The 23,389-nt window shown below is 38.4% G+C and overlaps 1 pseudogene; it reads left to right on the plus strand.

Moving 5' to 3' along the window:
- The first annotated feature begins 4,148 nt into the window (after nt 1-4,148).
- On the plus strand, nt 4,149-22,514 carry LOC131578707 (uncharacterized; annotated as a pseudogene).
- The last annotated feature ends 875 nt before the right edge of the window (nt 22,515-23,389 follow it).

Consider the following 23,389-nt stretch of genomic DNA (forward strand, 5'->3'; position numbering starts at 1 on the left):
TCTACATGCCTTTGCTGTCAGAAAAAAACCCCAAGCTAATGACCTTTCACTAACTTGGAAGCAATTATGCACTAGTCTTACAAGCTACCAGCGTTAGTAAGAATAATTATTGATCTAGACATGAATTTATCGGGGAGAAATGTGCAAGAATTCAAGACTAATAAACCTGAAATGTAATAACTGCTAAGATCAAGGAAAAATGTAATGTATGCTAAACATCATACTCAACCATATAATCTTTCCCCCTAAAAACTCAAAGGATCATGGACATTATTGTTCTTTACAATACTGAAATTAAAGCTGCTCCTGCAGACTGTTATCTGTAATGCTCTTACAGTACCACAAAATTTCTAACACTGTCTTTCATATTTTCTGATTTTGAATGTCTATCTCGACAAGTACTGTAAATTTAATATCCCTGCGGTGTCCTTGGCTTTCACTCCAGATGTATTTCTTAGCACTGATTTTTATACTCAGAGCAGTCTAAGAAATAATGTACTCCCAAACCTGTGACATAGGCTTTCTAAATGTGATTCTGTGTCCTCCTGTATTTGTTGTGATTTGAAATGGCACCTGCCTTTTGTTCCCTCATAGCAAATCTTCACTCTTGCATTAATCTTGGCCTGGTTCATTTGAAGCTCATAAATATCCCAGCTTTTACACTTATTCTAAAGTATTTAAACAGAAGATAATCTGTACTTTAAATATTGGTATATATAGCCATAAATGCAATAACGGCTCAATATTTAACAGAAATACTGTCCTGGTTTCGGGCAAATTTGGGAGGAAACTTCAAAAGGGGTCCCTCTAGAAAGCAGATTCAAGCAGTCCCTCCCCCTCCTGGTTCAGGAAAATATTTCCTTGGAGAAAAGTGAGGGGGAAAAAGTGCTTATTTAACAAGCAAAGTATTCACAAGCATAAAAAATGGAACCTCTCGTTCTGAAGAGATGGCAAATTCAGAAAGTCCTTGTCATGAGGTCTAACGTGGTTCACTCAGTCCCTGCTGCACTGGAAAATGCCACATCCTGGGCTGTGGTGGGTCATAGGTGTGAACTCCCAGTATTTTTTGGGTTTTCAGTCCAGAGGAGGGCTGATCAAAGAAAAAGAAAAGCCATAGTCCAGGGAACTTCTCTGCCTCAGCTAGCTAAAAAAAATCTAACTAAAAAAAGTAAAGGAGAGCTCTCCCATTGTCTGTCCATGCTGTGGACAACACAGTCCAGAAGCAGGAATGTGAGGGAGCAAGTGCAGTTTCTGAAAACAAACTGCGGCTTCTTCTCCCCGCTCTGCCCCTCACTCTCAGAACCAGTCTTAAAGGTGCAGAACTTAATATCAAGCATAAACGTAACAGATGACTGGGGATACAAGTACCATAAAGTCACCCTAGGACAAACACCTACAAAGATTTTAGGGGCTTTCCTCACCTTTCTTCTGTATTCTTTGTCCTATTATCCACCATTTCATTCTTCTTCATTTTACTGGTAATTATCACATAGAGTTGCAAATGTTTAGACCTGAGAGCAGTTCTTGAAAATATTAATATGATAAAATGTTTTTGTGCTATTTGATTGGGACAGTAGGGGAAAACTTCAAAGAGCTCTAACTCCCTTAGGGTTTACATACTTTAAAATAACAGTATATCTTTATGGCCAGGGAACGGGGGTGGGGGAGAAACAACAGAACTTCAAATTAATATTACACTGGCAGCGGGTTTTTACAGACTATTTTTCAGGACTGTATGATGACTCCCTAGCTTAATGAACAGTTTGATTTAAAGCTTAAAATTATAAAGTGTTCCTACCAGATTCATAAATAATGCAGTTTACAATATTCCTATCAAGCATATAAAACTACATTTGTCTTCCATTAACAACACACTTTTTAAGTAGTCTGACCTCTTCAGATACATAAGAACTTGCAATTAGTGCAATTTGTCACAGGTCCTTTGCATTTTAATAAGATGTAATTAGTTGTCTGCTTAGTCTAATTAACTTTGAAACCCTGACACTTTTTGCTTTCTGGTATAACACGCAGTTCTTTATTTGAATTGCTAATACTGGACAGAGTGCCTCCATACAACAGAAAAGTTAAATCTGTGTACCTTTACTGACTAGGAGGCACTGAAATAACCTGCCAATATTTGCACTAACTTTTCCAAAGTCTTTTTTGTCAATCTATGACAATATATGGGAGTCAATAATATGGAGGACTTAATGTGGGAGCATTTGAGAAACAGATGGAATTATTGTACAGTACTATTATTCTATTAATGATCACACAACTGAATAATTCTGGTTTAGTCATACTTCTCATATTTCAGACATGATTTAATAAATGCATTACAGACTCAGCCCAATGAAGATGTACATCCTTTGTGCTCTTTGAAGTTAACCTGTACCTAATGAAGAATCAAGTGAAGTATCAAAGAGATGACCTTGAAAACATGACGTTTTAGTGATCACAGAATGGTATTGGCTGCATGGAAGTAACATTGAACATTGAGGTAAAATCTCCAGAATAGGTAAAACATGTTAAAAGCTCTGATATTCAGATTTAAAATTTTTTTTTTCAGCTATAAGATAAGACAGTATATATTGCTTTGAATGGAAATTATTACTTTAGAATATGGCAGATTTATTTTATATTCTACTCAGGATTATTTTAATTACTTAGAGGACTGAATTTGCAGATAAATGACACAATTCAACCAAATAGTAAATAAAGTGCAGATTTATCATTGTGTCCTCTCCTGAATAAAATAATTCTCTGCAATTATACTGCAAAACTTAATAATCTTCAGAACTGTAGAAACAGGAGAATGTAAGAATCTATACATAAAAAGAAAAGAGCATGCAGAGAACAGAAACCATTCAATGAAGTGTTGATTTATGTTCAAATAGAGCATATATAATACATTCAATGGAAGATTTTGTGAGTTGAAATAATGCATATTATCTTAATCCTGAAAAGAGGAATAATTTCACAGTCTCAGATTCTGTGCGTGGCTCTCACAAAATGCCAAGTAAGGGGATATATAAATCTTACCTACTATAATGCATAGACACTGACAGGGACAGGATGGGAACCAAAGCAAAAATGAAGTGGAAATTATTTTTCATTAGTTTAGGTATTTCTTGCTGTCAAATAAAAATGAGAGCATTACTAAACATTTTACAGAATGACAGCTGTGCTTTTATAGATAACTTCTACAGTTTGATGTATGAACCAGAAAATGTGAAAGATACTGTGAAGTACCACCTTGACACAATGATGGAATGCCATAGGAAGCAAGCTAACTCCAGAAGAATGTAGTAGACCACTGTTAAATAAAGGAAGGATGCCGCTCTATTAGGAACGGCAAGAAGAATGACACAGACTCTCTTGTGAGTTGAACAGGAGAGTTCTTCCTCTCTTAAGGTTTATTACCTCAGATCTTCTTTTATAGACTGATACGTGAAAGTACAGAAAAGTAAAACTCTTATTGGTGAGTAAACTAACACATCACCATCATTGGTCAGTGGGATACACCACCCCTCGACCTTCTCTTGCAAGAAAACAAGAAACTGACAAACAGTACCTGCAAGGCTGTTTTCTATCTCTGAGGATTGTTTTAATTCCTCCTTACGATTTCCCAGGCCACTTTCTCAGGCGAGACGGAGACGGTTATGCGGCCTGCTATTCCACAGGCACTGTGCTCCCTGCTTCATAGTTAGCATCCATAGAAGGAGACTTCAGGTCCAGCCAAAAAACCAAAAAAGAAACAACTAAACACTCTGTCTTTAGAGGAAAAAGAGTTGCAAATCTTTTTGTTACTGGCGGAACGTATTGAGAGGGCTTTAAACTAGGTTTAAAGAGGGAAGGGGATGTAGATGGGCTGTGTGGAAGCTCAAGGGTGGGAAGCCTGAGTTAGGGGTGAAATCAGCAGCCCAGCTGAGGTGTATGTATACCAATGCACACAGCATGGACAACAAACAGACGCTGGAGGCCATGGTGCAAGAGCAAAGCTAGGATGTAGTTGCCATCACAGAAACGTGGTGGGATGATTCAGGTAGATGGAGCGCTGCACTGGATGGCTGCAAGCTCTTCAGAAGAGACAGGAAAGGGAGAAGAGGTGGAGGGGTGGCCCTTTATATTAGGGAAGCTTTGATGCCATGGATATTGAAACTAATGATGATGAAGTTGAATGCCTATGGGTAAGAATTAAGGCAAAGGCCAACAAGGCTGACATCCTTCTGGAGTCTGTTATCGTCCATCCAACCAGGAAGAGGGGGAAAACTTAAACAGCTGGAGAATGCTTCATGATCACCAGCCCTTGTTCTTGTAGGTGATTTTAACCTACAAGACATCTGCTGGGAATTTAATGCATTAGAAAAAAGGCAGCCCAGGAAGTTTTTAGAGTGCGTGGAGGACAACTTTTTGTCACAGCTAGCGAGTGAGCCTGCTAGGGGAGGGACTATGTTAGACCTGTTGTTTGCAAATAGAGAAGGGCTGGTGGGAGATGTGGTAGTTGGAGGCAGCTTGGGGCACAGTGATCATGAAATGACAGAGTTCCTGATATTTGGTGATATCAGGAGGAACACCAATAAGACTTTTACACTGGACTTCTGGAGGGCAGACTTTGGCCTGTTTAGGAAAGTTATTCAGAAAGTGCCTTGGGAAGCAGCCCTCAAAAACAAAGGAGTCCAGGAAAGGTGGGTGTCCTTCAAAACAGGGATCTTGAGGGCACAGGAACAGACTGTCCCTGTGTGCTGAAAGATGAGTCAATGAGGCAAATGTCCTACCTGGTTGGGCAACAAGGTTTAGAAGGAACTTAGAAATAAAAAAAAAGATGTATCATCTTTGGAAGGAGGGTCAGGTTTCTCAGGAAATATTTTAGGAGGTTGCTAGAGTATGTAGAAAAAAAGTTAGTGAGGCCAAAGTTCAGCTGGAACTTAATTTGGCAACTTTTGTAAAGGGCAATAAAAAATGCATTTACAAATATATTAATGGTAAAAGGAAAGGTAAGACCAACCTTTGTTCTCTATTGGAAGAGGGAGGGAACTTAGTAACTGCAGATAAGTAGAAGTGCTTAACACCTTCTTTGCCTCAGTCTTTAGTGGGAAGATGGATTGTCCTCAGGATAACTGTCCTGCTGGGTTGGTAGATGGTGTCAGGGAGCAGAATGATCCCCCTGTTATCCAGGAGGAGGCAGTCAGAGAACTGCTGAGCTGCTTGGATGTTTATAAATCTATGGGCCAGATAGGATCCATCCCAGGGTGATGAGAGAGCTGGCAGATGAGCTTGTGAAGCCGCTCTCCATCATTTGCCAACAGTCCTGGCTCACTGCTGAGGTTCCAGATGACTGGAAGCTGGCCAATGTGACGTCCATTCACAGAAAGGGTAGGAAGGAGGACCCTGGTAATTATAGGCCAGTTAGCCTGACCTCAATACCTGGTAAGGAATGGAGCAGTTTATACTGTCGTCATGGAGGATGTACAGGATGGACAGGGCATCAGATCCAGCCAACATGGGTTTAGGAGGGGTAGGTCATGTTTGACCAACCTGATCTCCTTTTATGACCAGATGACCCACTTGGTGGATGCAGGAAAGGCTGTGGATGTTGTCTATTTGGACTTCAGGGAGGCCATTGACACTGTGTCACAAAGCACACTCCTGGAAAAGCTGGCAGCCCATGGCTTGGACAGGAGCATTCTTTACTGGGTTAAGAATTGGCTGGAAGGCCAGGCCCAGAGAGTGGTGGTGAACGATGCTGCATCCAGCTGGCAACCAGTCACTAGTGGTGTTCCTCAGGGGTCTGTGCTGGGACCAGTTCTGTTCAATATTTTTATTGACAAATTGGATGAGGTATTGAGTCTTTCATTAGTAAATTTGCATATGACACTAAGCTGAGAGCGTGTGCCGATCTATTGGAAGGTAGGAGGGCTCTGCAGAGAGAACTGGAATGATTGGATAGATGGGTAGGGTCCAGTGGGATGACATGTAATAAGTCGAAGTGCCACAAAACCCCCTGCAGCATTATAGGCTGGGGACGGTGTGGCTAGATAGTGCTCAGGTGGAAAGGGACCTGGAGGTACTGGTCCACAGCCAGCTGAACATGAGCCAGCAGTGTGCCCTGGTGGCCAAGAAGGCCAGTGGCTCCTGGCCTGTATCAGGAATAGTGTGGCCAGCAGGAGCAGGGAGGTCATTCTTCCCCTGAACTTGGCACTGGTGAGGCCACACCTTGAGTGCTGTGTCCAGTTCTGGGCCCCTCAGTTTAGGAAGGATGTTGAGATGCTTGAGCAGGTCCAGAGGAGGGCAACAAGGTTGGTGAGGGTCTTGGAACACAAGCCCTGTGAGGAATGGCTGACGGAGCTGGGGTTGTTTAGCCTTGAGAAAAGGAGACTCAGAGGTGACCTGATCACTCTCTACAACTTCCTGAAAGGTGGCTGTAGTCAGGTAGGGGTTGGTCTCTTTCTTCAGGCAACAACTGACAAAATGAGAGGACATGGTCTTAAGCTGCATCAAGGGAAAGAGTTTTGTACAGCAAGGGTGATAAAATATTGGAATGGTCTGCTTGGGGAGGTGGTGGCGCCTGAAGACTGGATGTGGCACTCAGTGCCATGGTCTAGTTGAGGTGTTAGGGCTGGGTTGGACTCGATGATCTTGAAGTTCTCTTCCAACCTAGTGATTTTGTGAATTTTTAGACAACTGCCCAAGTTCTGATGGTCTTGTTTGAACAGGATTATGCCTTGGATTTTAAAAAAAGAGGGTTTTGCAAACATTTGTATTACACCCTTTACAAAACATCAGAGGGCACAGCAATTCCAGTATCACAGATTTTGTTACAACTGGCTATGTAGTTTTTAACAGCAGTCAGATAAAGCATGCTCAATAGGCAGTAGGTATGTGGCTAAATCAATTTAAAATAACTGTTATAGTTTTATTTGTTAAAGTCTGCTCCAAGCCTGACTATAAACAGTGATAAGCTAAAAATGAGTAAGAACCAAATTCAGTGAACATTCATTTAAATGCACACTTAACATCACTTACACAACACTTAACACACACATACCACAAACTAGATGCTTCTGTATTTTTCATACTTCAGTACTGTGCCCTGTGCTCCTCCTTAAAGCCAGGGCTCCATGACGACCCCAGTTTGTGCTTAAAAGAGATTTAGAGACTATCACATGGAATAAGGCCTACAAAATCTGGCCCAAACAGAAAGAAATCATCTTACTAAGTTCAGAAAAAATGTAAGGCCAAAACACATGACAACAGATTTAGACATATGTCAAATTTGTTATTAACTAATAGTACTAGGTGTCTGTTGGGGAGTAAGAGGATTAAATGTTGCATATCTGAGAGGTGTGAAGCAATCTTTCATTTAGACATGAGGAAAACTTATTTTTTTAACCATAGCATTGCATACATGCTTAGAATCATAGAATCATCTAGGCTGGAAAAGATCTCTAAGATCCAAGACCACTAAGGCTTATGAGAGGTGCTTCAATATATTTTTTTCAGAGTATGTAAGCACATAACTTCATCTTTAGAAGACTCTTCAAGCTCTAGAGCCTTTCTAAGTGCTCTAATCATAGAAATAAAAATAATTCCTAATAAGCAGCAACATTTGGATGGACCCAAGCTTAGCTCAATAGCAACTTAAGAGACATTCAGTTTCCTAGCATATATTTTAAGTAAAATAGTTTTTTGTGTGTCTATAAAGAAAAATCACAGCAAGAGTTCTTATATTAATATATTCTAAATTAACTTGTGTCAGATGATTGGAATCTGAAATAAAAGCCTCTCTGAGCCCCTCAGTGAGAGAATGGATCTAAAATATATAAAACCATGTAGACATGAAATAAGAGTGTAGGTTTTAGTTTTAAGTAATTAGAAATATATCTTAAGTGCCTTAAGAGACTGTTAGTTAGTAAAAAGCCCCAAAGCCTAGTTTAAAGTTCAGTAGTGTCACCCTTTACAGAATTAATTAGCTCTAGACATAATGAAAACATAGCTTGCATTTCTAGATAGGACACATAAAGCTTTTAATGTAAACAGATAATACTCCATACGTATAATTTAGGTAAGGACTGACATTGCTTTCATACATTAAGAATTAATTAACTAATGAAAGAATTAAGATTGGTGCAGAAATGTTGGAGTCTGAGACACAGAGTGTGTGCCCTTGTTTCTGATACCTAACTCTAAGATCCAGAAAAACACTGAATTTCATATAACATGAAATTCATGAGCATGTTTTCATGGTGATACATGAAAACAACTGTTAAAGTTAGATAGAAAAAGCTAAAAGTGTGAGTGTGTAGATTAGAGAGTTTTCTTAAGTCACTGGGTGAAAAAGTTAGTTTAGAGTTTAAGTTAGTTCAGAAAGCAGAAGACAAGATGGAGAATTTAGAATGTTGTTTCTTTTCCTTCTTCTTTCTTCTTCATGTTCTTCTTCTAGAGGTTTTTGGGTAATAGTAAGTGATTGGACAGAAAATGCTGCAGCACACAGGTGATGGGTCATTGGGTCATTAAGAAAAATTATATACGTGTCTATTTTTAATTGGATAAGAATAAGTATAAAGATAAAATAACTGCATAGTTCAGGGCCATTTTGTGCTTTCAAACTCAAAGTGAGCCACAAAGCCATTCTGTAACATCAGAAGAAAATGAGACAGGTTGTGGTGAATTAAGCTTGTGCAGCTAGTCTGGAGAGACCTGACAAGTTTTGTGATAACATCCTAATAAAAACAAGAAACAAGATTCTAATGGGCTCGGGAGTTTTCTTCAAACCCAGAGAACTGAGATAAGTGGGACTCCCCACAAGGGAAGATCCCAAAGGAGCTCAGCCCAAAGGGGACTGAGAAATCCAAGAGAAAAGTACAGAAGAAAAGCAGCAGAATCAAAGAAAGAGAAAAAAGAAATAAAAAAGAATTTTTAATAAAAAAGTTACATAGAAAGAATGTTTAGAATCATGTTTTTAGCTGATTGGATGATTTACAAATACAATCCCCTCTATTGGGGTGAAACACCACCACAAAGAAGAAGGACAACTGCAGATCATCTTCAGCATCGCAACACAGAAAAAAGAAAGAAAAAGAAGCTGCTGCTTCTACTCAGAGGGAGCTGCTGCTGCTCAAAAGTCTTTCATTAGTAAATTTCTAATCCAGAAAGCTTTTAGCATGGACTTTAGTACTCTGAACTCTGCCTTTAAGACTGATGCATTCATACAGTGAACAGATTGACTGCAACCAACAACTGCTCTTGTCTCCTTTAGACCTGGAGACCCCCATGAACAACTTGACTGTCGCTAGTGGACATGAAGTATGAAGCAAGGGTTCTTATCGCAAGCAGCTGAAGTCTTATTTCAGAAGGCGAAAAGCCTTTATTTTGGAGTTTTCAATCCTATTTATAAGGTGTTCCGACACAGGTTAACCTGATTGGTACAAGGAACAACACCTCCCTCCTCCCATTGGTGGGACAAGAGAAAAACACTCTCAGAATATCTGTGTCATTGTTTTGGGAACCAAAATCTTATTTACACAACAGTCCTTGAGACAGAAAAATTTTCCCAAAAGACTTTCCCTTGGAAAACAGATCAGCCCCTGAGAGCCTAAAACTCTGAGGTTCAGAAAATCATGTCCACACTCGACACCAGATGAGAAAGTCCAGTGAAGAATTTTGGCACTGTTGACTGTAGCTGACACGCAGGTATGACTGATTTCTGCCTTTGATCCAAGGATAAATGGAAAGCCGGCAAATGCCAGATATACATAATGCCTTGAATTTTAAGCAAAATTGGTTTTCAGACATCCTATTTGGTATTTCCCCCTCATACGTCTAATTATTTCTTCAGGTATATTGTGTGTTTATAGAAAATGTTTTGCTGTATAGTCTGTTTTTTTCACATCTGCTTTAGGCTTTCTCCAGGCAGCTGCAGTTATAAATTGGCCAAAAAGCACTGCTTGTAGCGGAGATGAAATAGAAATCACTCCTGTTAAAAAAAAAAGTTAAAAAAAATAAAGCCTTGAAAAAGAGAGGCCTTTGTATTGAGTCATTAGCAGTACACTGAATTTTTATTCCACTCACTCTAAACTGCCACCCAGGCTACTGCTGCAAAGAGGTAGTAAAATAATAAAGGAGAACTTTGGTCTTTCTGATATGTGCTAGGAAATTAAAATAACAAAAGCATGGAAAGCATTTCAAAGGTCTCATTAGCATATGGATGGTCCTGCTGGAGCTGTCTAGTAAGGTTCAAGGAAGATATGAGTTGTATGACCCCAGGAACACAGTTCTCAGTACATGCAAGATGCCAGTGGAGGTTCTACCCAGTGTCTCCTGTGATTCTGCCTTGCTGCTGTCTCTGGTTTGTCATGTTCCATGCCTGTTACTGAACAAAAGAACATGATCTATGCTTCAGGGCTTCCTTCTCTTCCTGCTTCTGTTTCATCAAATAGGAAAAAAAAGTAGCAGAGTTTATAAGCTTATGGGTTATATATTTACTCCTGGGAGATACACATAAAGCCTAGGGCAATGAATGTGTGTGCGATACTTTCTGTTACAGTCAGAACTCTAACTGCTATTTCTGTGTCTGTGTTACAAGAGCTTGGTGAGTCAAGGTCTAGCTATGAGTGGAAAATGAGGAACTGCAGCATTACCTGCCAATCAGCAAATAGACATTTGTTTAAATACTATTAAGCATAGCACATTGATTCGCACTGTGCCATCTTCACATGTAAGTAAAAGGGATAAAATCTTGAGCAAAGAAGGTGGAACTCCAGACACTGATCCCCAGAGTCATATTGACAAATTCAGTTTAAAACATAAATATAACCAGCCTGAATATCACCTCAAGTTAAATCCCTAGGCATGCTGGCAATGTTTGAAAAGTGAAATTTGCCTACAGGCAAAACAGTTTGCTGGAAATGTAGCGCTCCAGTTAGAGACATGTGAGTAGCTGTAAATATCTCAGCAGGTGTTGACCCTGTCTTTCCATTTATCCATCAATTAAAAAAAGAAAAAAAAGAAAAAAAACCAAACCAAATAGATAAACAAAACCCACTAAATCCCCAAAAGCTAGGTATCCTACAGACATCCTTCTTTTCAAAACAATTAAATATTAGACTAACATTTGCATTTTCTTCATGCCTGACAAGTAAAACCCCAAATCAGTCTTGAAATGGACATGGGTTCCTCTTTCAACATTTGGAGACTGAAGAAGCACAAGCACAAGTTTTCAATTTTAAGATCAAACTAACTTGCATCAACTTGTCTTATAGCAATCAACTTTAATATTATAGGTGAATGTTTATATAAAATTCTGATTCCATGGTCTACTTGGAAATATTTCATTGAACCTTTCCTCCCTATGATTTTTTAAATCATATTCAATGCATTGGTCATTATGCAAACTGTCCAACTTTGTCTTGGAGTTATGCCTTTGAAATATACACAGTAACTCTGTATATTAATAATAGGAAAGGAGATATGATAAATGAAGGTGTCCCTTTATCACAATAGATAATGTGATACAACCGTGCTGAAAACAAGCTTAAACAAAACTGCTTTAAGCTGTTGTAGTCTATCATTAGAGCCAGACCTAAGTTTACATTGAATGCTACTTACTTTCATATCTATGTTATCCAAGAAACACCTTGATGTGAAGATGACAAATAGTTTTAACTATTATCACCATCATCATCTTATCTTAACCTTAAATGTTGAACCTCCCATTAGATACTTTCCATGTCTCGTTACCATACTTAGCTTTCCAAAAGTACCAAAACAGAATCTTGTTTAACATCACAACTCAATAGACAATTAGCACAAGCTAGAAACAGCACAAACTAGAAATCACAGAATAGCCTATCTGTAGATAGTGTAATAAAAGCAACAAATATTGACATTCCATTGCACATCCATTGCATGCAAACACATAAATCTTAATTCTGAGTGACTGTATTGGCACAACTGCAAGGAGGTCTTTGCAACCCTCTGTTGATCACTAGCTTATAATCAATCTCTCCCATTTAGTCTAGAACTCCTGCTGTCTTGCTAACTAAAAGTACTAATTAAACAATCTATAAGAGGTCCTGGAAGCATTAGAGAAAAGCAGAACATACTTTAACTCTCTTAATTTCTCTGCCACCACACTCCTGGAACATTCACTTTGGGCAAAAGGGAAAGAAAATACATATTTTTTTCAAAACATTCAAATTCAAAGCCCCAATGACACAAGAAGTGGCAAGAGGCAAACTGCTGCTAACTGGAATCATAGGATATAAAGTAATCATTTCTGTGTTATAAAATTAAACCAAATCAAACCAACATTGTCCCAAACTCACTTCATAACCCAGTTCAAAACTTCTTGGTATTGACAGAGTGTTTGAGAAAAATACCAATGAATGCTTCAGTTTACACCTCCCAGAATGGTAGTGATTTATACAATACACTCACAGGTGAGACTTTGCTTTTCATTTTAACCCCTTCTAAAAAAAAAGCAAAACAATATTTTTCTTTGCTAGGAGCTATAGGTTAGTTATATGATAATGTATCAGTTCATGTATTAATGAGTGCTTGATCACCTTTTTCTCCCCCTAAAAGTATAACCGTTATATAAATAAAAAGTATTATTAAAAATATTTACTTCTATTTCTCTTAACAGTTGTAATAGATCAGGGATGGATATCTTTGAATTTATTTTGAATTCTACACATTGAATTTTTTATGTATGGAAATCTTGAGATTTTTTGTCTCTAGAAAAGCTTGGCTGATCAGCAATCCAACAGTAATTTCCTTGCCCTGAAACAAAACTTACGGCATTTAATTAGTTATTATTTGTTCTTTACTTAGCCATACTTGCTGACTTAGTGGGAGTTTAGTAGAGCAGGAACTAGAAATAAAATTGGGTGAAGACATTAACATCTGTTCACCTGGAAACAGTATTTGTTCTTTCTTGGCTTACTTTATATAGCTGCTGTTGAACAGAACAGCACCTAGTTATTAACAGAATATTGCATTGTTATTAACATAATATTGCAAAATGAATAGTTTATAAAATCCTCTAGAGGGATTAAGGAGAGAGGAGATACCTGATTTTTTTCTGAACTGTACCCTGAAGTTCTGTCATCTGACAGTAAGAGTCTAGCAGGATTTCAGCTATGTCAAAGGGTACTACACAAATGTTTTTGGCATACTCATAAACCTCTTGGATACACTGCACAAAGAAATTAGTTAAGTAGAAATTATATAATAATGTAGAAATTATAAAATGAACTTTATTATGCATTGCTGAGTTTCCTAGTCAGACCATGTCACAGCAGTAACTCATAAGCACCCCTTGTTTTGTGTGGACTGACTACACAGTTTTTGCTCTCATTATCCTTTCTCCCTGTAATGCTGAAAATTAGAGGCTTTGGCTCTTTGTTTCATCTGCCACAGATTTCACTTTCGGCTTGGGTTCTCAGGAGAACACTTTGGACTTGTATTTTGCAGGGACATATGGTACAAATGTACCATGGGTCCTTCTAGATTCAAAGTATATATATACATATCATTGGCAGAGGAATTGCCTTGAAATTATAAGCTGAAAGCTGAATTCAAACTCTCCTCTCTTCAATGCTCAATGCCTTTAAACAAACCTCTTTACTTTCAAAGTTATGAACACCACTTGCAATATCCCACTGTAACTCAGAGGGCACTCCTTTTTCACCCCAGGCACTAAATTCCAGGGTGAAACCAAGATTCTTTTGCTCTGGGTAGATTCAAATTAGATATTCTCAAGAGGTAAAAAACACACAAATCTTACTGGCAACATTTAGAATATTAAGGAACAAAAGAGTACATACAACAAAACATCACTTATCAGAGCACAGACTTAGCCCACTGAATGTATAAAACATTGAAACATTTTGTTGGAAGAGGGGAAAAAGGAAGGGAAGGGAAGGGAAGGGAAGGGAAGGGAAGGGAAGGGAAGGGAAGGGAAGGGAAGGGAAGGGAAGGGAAGGGAAGGGAAGGGAAGGGAAGGGAAGGGAAGGGAAGGGAAGGGAAGGGAAGGGAAGGGAAGGGAAGGGAAGGGAAGGGAAGGGAAGGGAAGGGAAGGGAAAAAGAATCACCAGGGAAGAAGTCTGAAAACAGGAATCTGAAACAGTTTGGACTATTCTGTAACGCTGTGTTTGGACTATTATGTGAATCTATGTGACACTGCATTGGAAAGGTTGCATAGTGTATGCCCATTGCCACCTACAGATAGAGAGCAGTGCTCAGAGACTCAGCTCAGGGCAAAGAACTGGTGAACCCAGGATGCACCCATTCCCAGACAGGAGCCTCTCAGCAGTCTTTAAGTGTACTAGATCAGCTTTCAGAAACATACGCACATTCTAAAATTGTCTGTGAAAGAAACAGTGAGGAAAACATAATAGACGGCAATAGTAATGCACTTGATGTGTCCACTAGCAACAACAGTGCAGAGGAAAATCACATCCTCTTAAAATGCATGCCAGATTAAAAAACAAAGACAGTTACTATAAATACATGTACCATAATTGTTTACTTTTGCTGAAAATTGATAGAAGAATTTCCTGCCTCATTGGGGGAAACACAGACAAGGATTTTACATGAAGGTAGCTGAAAAGATAAGTGAATCACCTATGTTAACAGTAGCATGTGATGGCACCCATATTTTCCTATAAGCATGATCATTCCTTTTTATAGCAACATTAAATGTAACTGCATGTAACACAGCCAGCACACATGTAAAATATTCCTCTCATCATCTCTTCAAAACAACACCTTCAATAACATTATCACATTCCATGAAACACTTATTTTGTGTTTATGATAAATTAAGGAAGTCCTAATTTTAAAATAAAACAAAATGAAAACACCACTTGTAGAAGAGCACAATTTAGAATTCTGCCTCCAGACAAACATAAAGGCTTTGGAAAGCAAACAGTAAGCACAATTTCAAAACAAAAGATTTCTCAGGAATAAAACTGTTGCTGAAGTATCAGACAAACTTTTCCAACATTTTTTAATGAGCATTTCAAACACCCTTTACAGAATGTGCCATTTTCTTTACTGGTGTGTGGAAGTACTTCAAGTTGTTTTTTTTCCTTCCCCCAAAAAGTGACAAGCAGTGTTTAAATTTTCATTTCATTAGGTTAAAATATGTCACTTTAATGCAATTTTGCTGAGATCAGAGAAATAAAGGCAAAAACATTGAGTAGAAATTGTGTAGAGCCCCTAAAATAGCACAGTTATTGTCAAGATCTTACAGAAAGGATATTTTCATGAAACAGTTATCAAGAATATTACACATATTGAAATAAATATATTTACACATACTTTTTTAAGACTGGTGAAACATTTTTCTTAATTTTATTTGAAAGAAAGATCACAGTCCTTTTCTAATTCAATGGGACTATTAAAAAGTAGTTGAAGATCTGTCTCTCTGGAATATCAAATTTAATGAACATGTCTGGAAGGCATTTTCATTCATTGTCACCTTCATACCATTGAAAACATGGGTTACCACATCATCTACAGGACTGGAATGTCACAGCTATGCAGTAAATTCTGGCTCCTTGAAAGCACATGACCTCCTCCACACAAGATAAGAGTGTTGTGTTTGTGTAGTAATAGTATAAGAAAAGTTATGTCCAGTTCTGAGACTGCCACAGCTGTCCTTCCTAAACAAGTGTAAGGTGCAACCTTCCAGCCACAAATTAGTCTAGCAAGGCTGAACGTTGATGAACATTTTCAAATTAAAATAGCGGTAGCTGTATTACTCACTTATATATTTCTCCAAATAGGTTAACAAAGCAATTTTTACACCATTTTCAAAATACAAATTTTAGATCATTCACTTCCTGTCCTCTTTGCTCCTTAATATATAAAGGAGGGCCTCCAAAAAGCCTTAGCACAAGCAGAGAATGGACGAATATGTATAACTAAATTTGCTTGCAAAATGCGCCTGCAGCCAACAAAATCTCCAAAAAGCATGGAGCAACTTTATACATGTGGTCATAACTTCCACAGCATCCAGTTCAACAGAGTAAAAAAGAGAAGTTATCGGATAACATTGTCCTGGGTAAACAGAGCTGTATTTTATGGAAGAAGTCTGGAAGCAAATCAGTCTTTTCTCATATGTTTCTAGTTACTGTCTTTGCTGTGTAACAAAAGTGTCAAGTTCTTTTGGCTATTGAGAATTCTCTATCTTTCCTGTCAAGCAGTAAAACCTATAAATATTTTAAAATGTATTCTATTTATCTCTGTTCCTCTTTAAACTGTACAGGAGTATGGAGAAACACGTATGAATTACATACTACTTTATACCTTTATTGAAAATTAGAGCATTATAAGCATATGCATACATGTCAACTGCACCAGCCTCGTTAAGATTTAAAAACATTTCTTTCTATTGAAGAAAATTAAAAATATGAGGTTACCTGATGAAAGACTTAAAATTGAAGGACGATAATTAACATAGAGGTGGCTCCTTGATAAACTTTTTTTGTTGTTCCTGGAATCTAAAACACCAGCTCCCTATTATGGAACACAGCACACATTCAGTCCATTTTAATGCAAGGCAACATTGCAAAAGTGTACAATTTCATCATCCCCTGCTTCTGCTTGTTCAGATAACCTGAGAGACTTTTTATTTTCCTTTTTTTCCTTATTTCTTAATTTTTATTTTTATTTTTATTGAAGCCCCTACACTGGCCTTTTAGAAAAGCACTATACGCTGCCAGCCAACCTTACCACTTTGTTAATGTCACTTTTGGCCTGGAACTTGTTGGTTATTCTGAAGTCTTCCAAGGAGGAACTGTCAAATCCAATTTCTTTTGTCACATAAAATACTGCTTTTAGTCTTTCCCTGTCCAGAATAATCAAAGAAAAGATCATGAAGTGATCCTCCTTTTCGAGACTTAGGTTGGCTTTCTTTTGTCTTTTCAAAATCAAATAAGGACTGTGTGCTGGAATAAAGTTCATAAATATATGGAATAAAGTTCATAAATAAATGGGAAGACAACTCTGGCACAACTCCCATGGTTATCAAGTGATTTTGTAGTAGACCATGTTCATTAAGTACCTCACATTTATATAAAAATATTAATCAAAAATTCAGAATTTTTTTTGCTTGTTCTTGCTGTATAACCATTTCCTCAAGAATTCCCTCAGCTTTTCATTCATGTTTCTTCAGTTTTCCAGTTATAAAGCATTAAATAGGCAACACTCTCCTAAAAACCCATTTCTCTGAGGTACAAAATAGAAAGTACCAAACTCTCCACTGTTAATCCAAGCTCACATTGCTTAGCCAGAAACTGAGATTAACAAAAATAAACTGTGAAATTACTTTATTTATAAAAAATTAATATGCAATAGATTATTAACTTCTCATAGTATGATTTACTCATTGCCTAAAAAAACATTTTAACTGAACTCTGTAATAGAAGCCAGTTCACAACTACAAGCTTAGGGTTGAAGGAACTCTGGCCAAAAAAAAATTCTAAGCAAGAACAATCCCAAACAAAAGCTTCAGGGTAAAAAACATGCCACATAGTAGAGGCAAAGAAAAATGACATTTCAAGTGCTTTCTGTTGCTAAAAATTGAGCTAGAAAAATTCAAAACATTTTTTGTTGAAATTGTGAAGGACTTCCATTTCAAAACCTGCTTCTTCATAACAACAATTTATTTTATGTATAGTGGTTGATGAACAGGTTTTATCTTACATTTATGAATTCATTTAGAAGAGAGATAAAATAATCTTGAAACTACACTTTATTCTGAAAAAGACAAGTTAGTGTTTCAGCACAGGCAAAGAGAATGCTTTCTACCCTCTGGAATACAGTGTCCCAGATTGTTTCATCCCACATGGTCACAAATTTCTAGCTGATTCTAGATCAACTGTGAAAGCCTCCAGACCACAGAAGTCCTCACAGATGTCATAAAGTGCCTCCAATAGAAGATAGAGCTTGAATTAGGCAGAGGCACTCAGATCCTGGCCTGCAGCATCCCCAAGGAGTACTGCTCTGTATTGTTATCACTTCACTAGTGCCTTTTCCCCAGCTACTTGACTCCTATGCAGGAAGAAGTTATTCTCCCAGCCTAATCTGCTATGAATGAAATGATGAAAATGAAAATTAAAATGAAAGTCAAAATCAAAATGTCATTTTGATCCTTGGGGAACAGGAGAACTTTTCAACATAGGATTTAAGAAGACATTAAAGGGAGTGGGCAGCTTGCTTTACACTTTTTAAAATATCACTTGTTTTAGAAACTCCAGTTTCCTTACAGCAGAAAAAGTAAAGTTATGCTGACTCCATTTTGCTCCTTTTTAGCTGTACATTTCCATGATGCCAGATTTCTTATTCTCTAGACCTTTTTTCCTGTCTCCTTGGCTTTACCTTCTTCCTAATCAGATTACAGCAATTCCTGCCAACAGTGGAAGAAAGCACCTCATACTAAGTTAAAAATTCATTGTGTTGCCAAGGAATTTGGATTCCTATGACTATGAAGACTTGATACCAGAAAAAACTGTCTCGAGTAGGAATAAATTTTGAATTCTAGGCCCTTGGTGGTAAAGGGAAGAATATAGGAGACAGAAGGGACATGCTGAAAAACAGGGATGGAAAGGCAATAGAGTGAACTATAGCCTCTTCCTTTTCATAGTTACTATCTTGAAACCATTTCAAGTTCCTGCTGTTTAGAACACATTAATGGATAGTATTCCAGACATACGTTCTGGTGGGAAAGTGTTATTTTTTACTACTTTACTACAAGGAAAATTACAGAACGTGAAGTTACTGTTGCATAAATTGATGTTAGAAGTATCACTCCAAAGGATTCTGACTGCCAGCTGGAATGAAGATGAGACAGCATTTATCTATTAACTGATATTGCACATTAGCAGTATTTCATTAGTATTTATTACCAATTCAAACTTCAGGACATCAGACAGGCATCATACAAATTGACATTAGTATCTTCACTTCCAGCACACATTCAAATTCTTAACAACAGAGAGGCAGTTCTAATGGTGCCTAGCAAATTCCTGATGCAGGAACTACAGAGTTGAGAAAAATAACAGTGACTGACAGGCTGTTGCTAGACTTCTGTATGAAGAATTATTATTATACAGTTGTTTTTATTTTTTTTAATGTGGAATTCAGTTTTAAACAGAAACAGCTAGATATATGTTCTCTTGTCTTTAAGAGTTTGTGTTGGAGTCTGAGACACAGAGTGTGTGCTCTCGTTTCTGATACTTAGTTCTAAGATTTAGAAAAAGACTGAATGTCATATAACATGAAATTCATGAGCATGTTTTCATGGTGATACATGAAAACAACTGTTAAAGTTAGATAGAAAAGCTAAAAGTGTGAGTGTGTAGATCAAAGAGTTTTCTTAAGTCACTGGGTGAAAAAGTTAGAATTTAAATTAGTTTAGAAAGCAGAAGGCGAGATGGAGGATTTAGAATGTTGTTTCTTTTTATTCTTCTTTCTTCTTCATGTTCTTCTTCTAGAGGTTTTTGGGTAATAGTAAGTGATTGGTTAGAAAATACTGCAGTGCAGCACACAGGTGATGGGTCATTGGGTCATTAAGAAAAATAATATACATGTCTACTGTTAATTGGATAAGAATAAGTATAAAGATAAAAAGGCTGCATAGTTCAGGGCCATTTTGTGCTTTCAAAGCCAAAGTGAGCCACAAAGCCATTCTGTACCATCAGAAGAAAATGAACCTGATTGCAGTGAATTAAACTTGTGCAGATAGTCTAGAGAGACCTGCCAAGTTTTGTGATAACATCCTAACAAACACGAGAAACAAGATCCTAACAGACTTTGGAGTTTTTGTCCTGACCTGGAGGACTGTGATAAACGAGACTCCCCACAAGGGAGGATCTCAAAGGAGCTCAGCTCAAAGGGCACTGAGAAATCCAGGAGTGGGGAAAGAAAAGTATAGAAGAAGCACAGCAGAATCAAAAAAGAGAAAAAAGAAACTAAAAAGAATTTTTTAGGAAAAGTTACAATTTGTTGTTTTACTCAATGTAGAAAAAAGACTGAAAACACAAAAGTTTTCAAAGTTTCAGTGACCTCCAGCTAAGCCCAGGACCTCAAAGGAATGAGAATTTAGGAAAATATTTTGCCTAACTCAGTACAATGGGAAGACTAACAAAATCTGATAATAACATGCTTAACATAGTTAGGAATCACAAGCCACATGCACAAGCCTCTTTTGCTTTTTACTGTTCCACAGGAACTGTGCCCTGTTGATTCCAGTGCTGCATGAAAGAAAAGGAACTCAGGGTTTGGAGGGTCAGATAAAGTAAAAGAGTATAATCTGATTATAAAAGTAAAGTGTTAGGCAAAGTAATAGCCATCCCAATACATAAAATTTGTGAGAATAGCTCAAGAAACACTGTAGCCCTAGAATGCATATGAAGAAAAATAGTAACGAGCCCCTCTGTAGCTAGACAGCTCTATACTTTCCCTCTGTCTGGATTTTCCTGTTGTCAGGTTGATTAATGGAATGTCTTCACATTAATATGGTTTGGATATCTTAAATCTCAACAAGTCCAATTCATGTTCTTGCCACCAAGATTTCCAGTAGATTTCTTCTAGCATGTCAGAATGACAGATAAGTTCCTGCAGCCAACCTTGTAAAGGGCTCATTATTGTTTCAGACTCATGAAGTCACCCCAGAGGTCCTCTGTACAAAGGCATGCAGAGTTTTGGGTCATTTTAAAATCTGTGTTGAGTAAAGGTGTCATTTCTCTACTCAAGCTATGCAGCAGGGTTCAAGGCCACATTCTGAATATTATACCATTTTATATTATCAGTCCGCATACTCTAGAAGTAATTGCAATAAACCCTAAGTATCTCAATCGAGCACACACTTGAGGTATTTTATTTGTGTAGTTTTCCTGCCCTATGTTGAAAAGCCACAAAGTTATTTATGAGGTGATTCTATTATTTTTCTTTAGAACGTTTCAAGCTCTCACTGGCAACAAAGCAACATTATCAGTATATTTTTTAAATCCAGTTGCAAAATGCTGCTGGTTTGAAGCTCGGGTACAATAATCACTTTCATTGTTTAAAAAGAGAATTTTGGAAAAAAAAGTGCAACCGAAATCCCTTACATAAGGTCAAAATAAACTAATTCTTACTCTCACTATGCAATTTTGTATGCAATAGTGAGCTCAATCAGGCTCCAGTGTAGCTGTATCAGTAATGATGCTTTATTATAATTGTCATGAGTTTCACACTGAATGAGTGAATTTATGAGTAAGCAATGTGGTGGCAGATTGATCAACCACTTGGGAGAGATCTTGCCTCTGTTCCACACTGTGCCATCATTCATACTCCAAAGTTGGTGACACTGACTCACATATTTGGGGGCAGGAGGAATAAGGGAGGAGGATATTTGTGATCTTTTATTTGAGTTTAAAAGCATGAGGGGATCCTTAGTAGGAAATGTTCTGTATTCTTTGCCATCATGATTGTTTTTTCCAGTCTGCAACTAGAATTTGATAGAAACAAAAAATTTAAACCATGCAGATATTCTAAGCAATCAGATCACAAGTAATCCGAGACAGAAGCATAAAATGGGGTGAAATTAGGTAACTACTAAAGAAGTTTATATTAATTGCAAACAAGACATTTTAAAAATTAAAGCTTGAGTTTTCTGGTCAGCTCAACATGTGTCTAGAAGTTACTACCACATTTAAACCCCATCTACTGCCTAAGATCCTGGGATGGGCTTCCTCCAGCCCTCAGAGGGGTGTTTAAAGAAGGCTCTAGGATGACTCAGTGTGTGGCAAACAGGAGTGAGGAAATGGGCACAGCACATCTTTGAGGGCGTGGCATGGCAGTTTGCACAGGCAAGGTAAGCAGGCAGGGTTGCAGCCATCTCTTGCTAGTGGGGTTTCTATTTTGTATTGGGGGGGGTTTTATTTGTTTGTTTGTTTGTGGTTTTATTTGCAGCAATGATCTCCAAACAATCAAAAGGTGTAGCTAGTAAAAGTGTACCAACCCAAACAGAACCCTCGAAGAAGGATGCATCTGTTTGGACCCCTTCCTATACAGAGTATTTGAGGCTGTCAGTAATACCAGGAGACACTGCAAAAGACACCTGTGTGCAGTGGAATGATCTCCTCTGTCTGGTGGCTGAGCTTAAGGAGGAAGTAGACAGACTAAGGAGTATTATGGAAAGTGAAAGGGAAGTAGACTGGTGGAGTTTCACCCTTCCATCCCTGAGAGAAGCCCACCAGGACTCAGGACCCCATGACTCCTACCATCAGGCAGAAGGAGAAGACCCGGTAAATGAAGGGGAGTGGAAATGGTTCCCTACTCAGGGAGTTAATAAAAATTCCTCCCAACCCAAATCACCTACCCAGGTGTCACTTCTGAATAGGTATGAGGCCCTGGATCCAGAGTGTCAGCCAGATGACATAGAAGAAAATAATCTTCCTGGAGACCCTCCCAATTACACTTTGTCTGTCAGGCTACCTCTAGCATTAAAAGGAAAATAAGGATAGTCATAGTGGGTGACTCTCTTCTGAGGGGAACAGAAGTCCCCATATGTCATCTGGACTCATCCCACAGGGAAGTCTGCTGCTTCCCTGGGGCCTGGGTATGGGATATCACTGAGAGACTCCCTGGGTTGATTCAGCCCTCTGAATATTACCTGCTGCTGATACTCTAGGATGGCAGTGATGAGACTGAAAAGAAGAGCATCAGGGGCAATTAAAGGGACTTCAGGGCTCTGGGCTGATTGGTTGATGGATGGGGCAGGAGCACAGGTGGTATTCTGCTCAGTCCCTTCAGTGGCAGGGACAAATGATGAAAGGAACGGGAGAACCTGCATTATCAACAAATGGAAAAGTACTGGTGCAATTTGGTAGAATTTTGGGTTCCTTGATCATGGGGAAACTTTTACGGAAGCTGGCCTGCTGGAGACAGATGGGCTCCTTCTATCTACTGAGGGCAAAAGGATTCTAGTCCACGAATTGGTGGGACTGATGGAGAAGGCTTTAAACTAGGTTTGAAGGGGGAAGGGGATGCAGATGGGCTGTGTGGAAGCAGGCCCAAGGATGGTAAGCCCAAGTTAGGGGTGAAATCTCTAGCCCAGCTGAGGTGCATTTATACCAATGCATGCAGCATGGGTAACAAACAAGAGCTGGAGGCCATGGTGCAAGAGCAAAGCTAGGATGTAGTTGCCATCACAGAAACGTGGCGGGATGATTCAGGTAGCTGGAGTGCTGCACTGGATGGCTGCAAGCTCTTCAGAAGAGACAGGAAAGGGAGAAGAGGTGGAGGGGTGACCCTGTATATTAAGGATGCTCCCAATGCCATGGAAATTGAGATTAATGATGCTAAGGCTGAGTGCCTATGGATAAGAATCAGG

Source organism: Poecile atricapillus, chromosome 4, assembly GCF_030490865.1.
Source record: "Poecile atricapillus isolate bPoeAtr1 chromosome 4, bPoeAtr1.hap1, whole genome shotgun sequence".
Lineage (NCBI taxonomy): Eukaryota > Metazoa > Chordata > Aves > Passeriformes > Paridae > Poecile > Poecile atricapillus.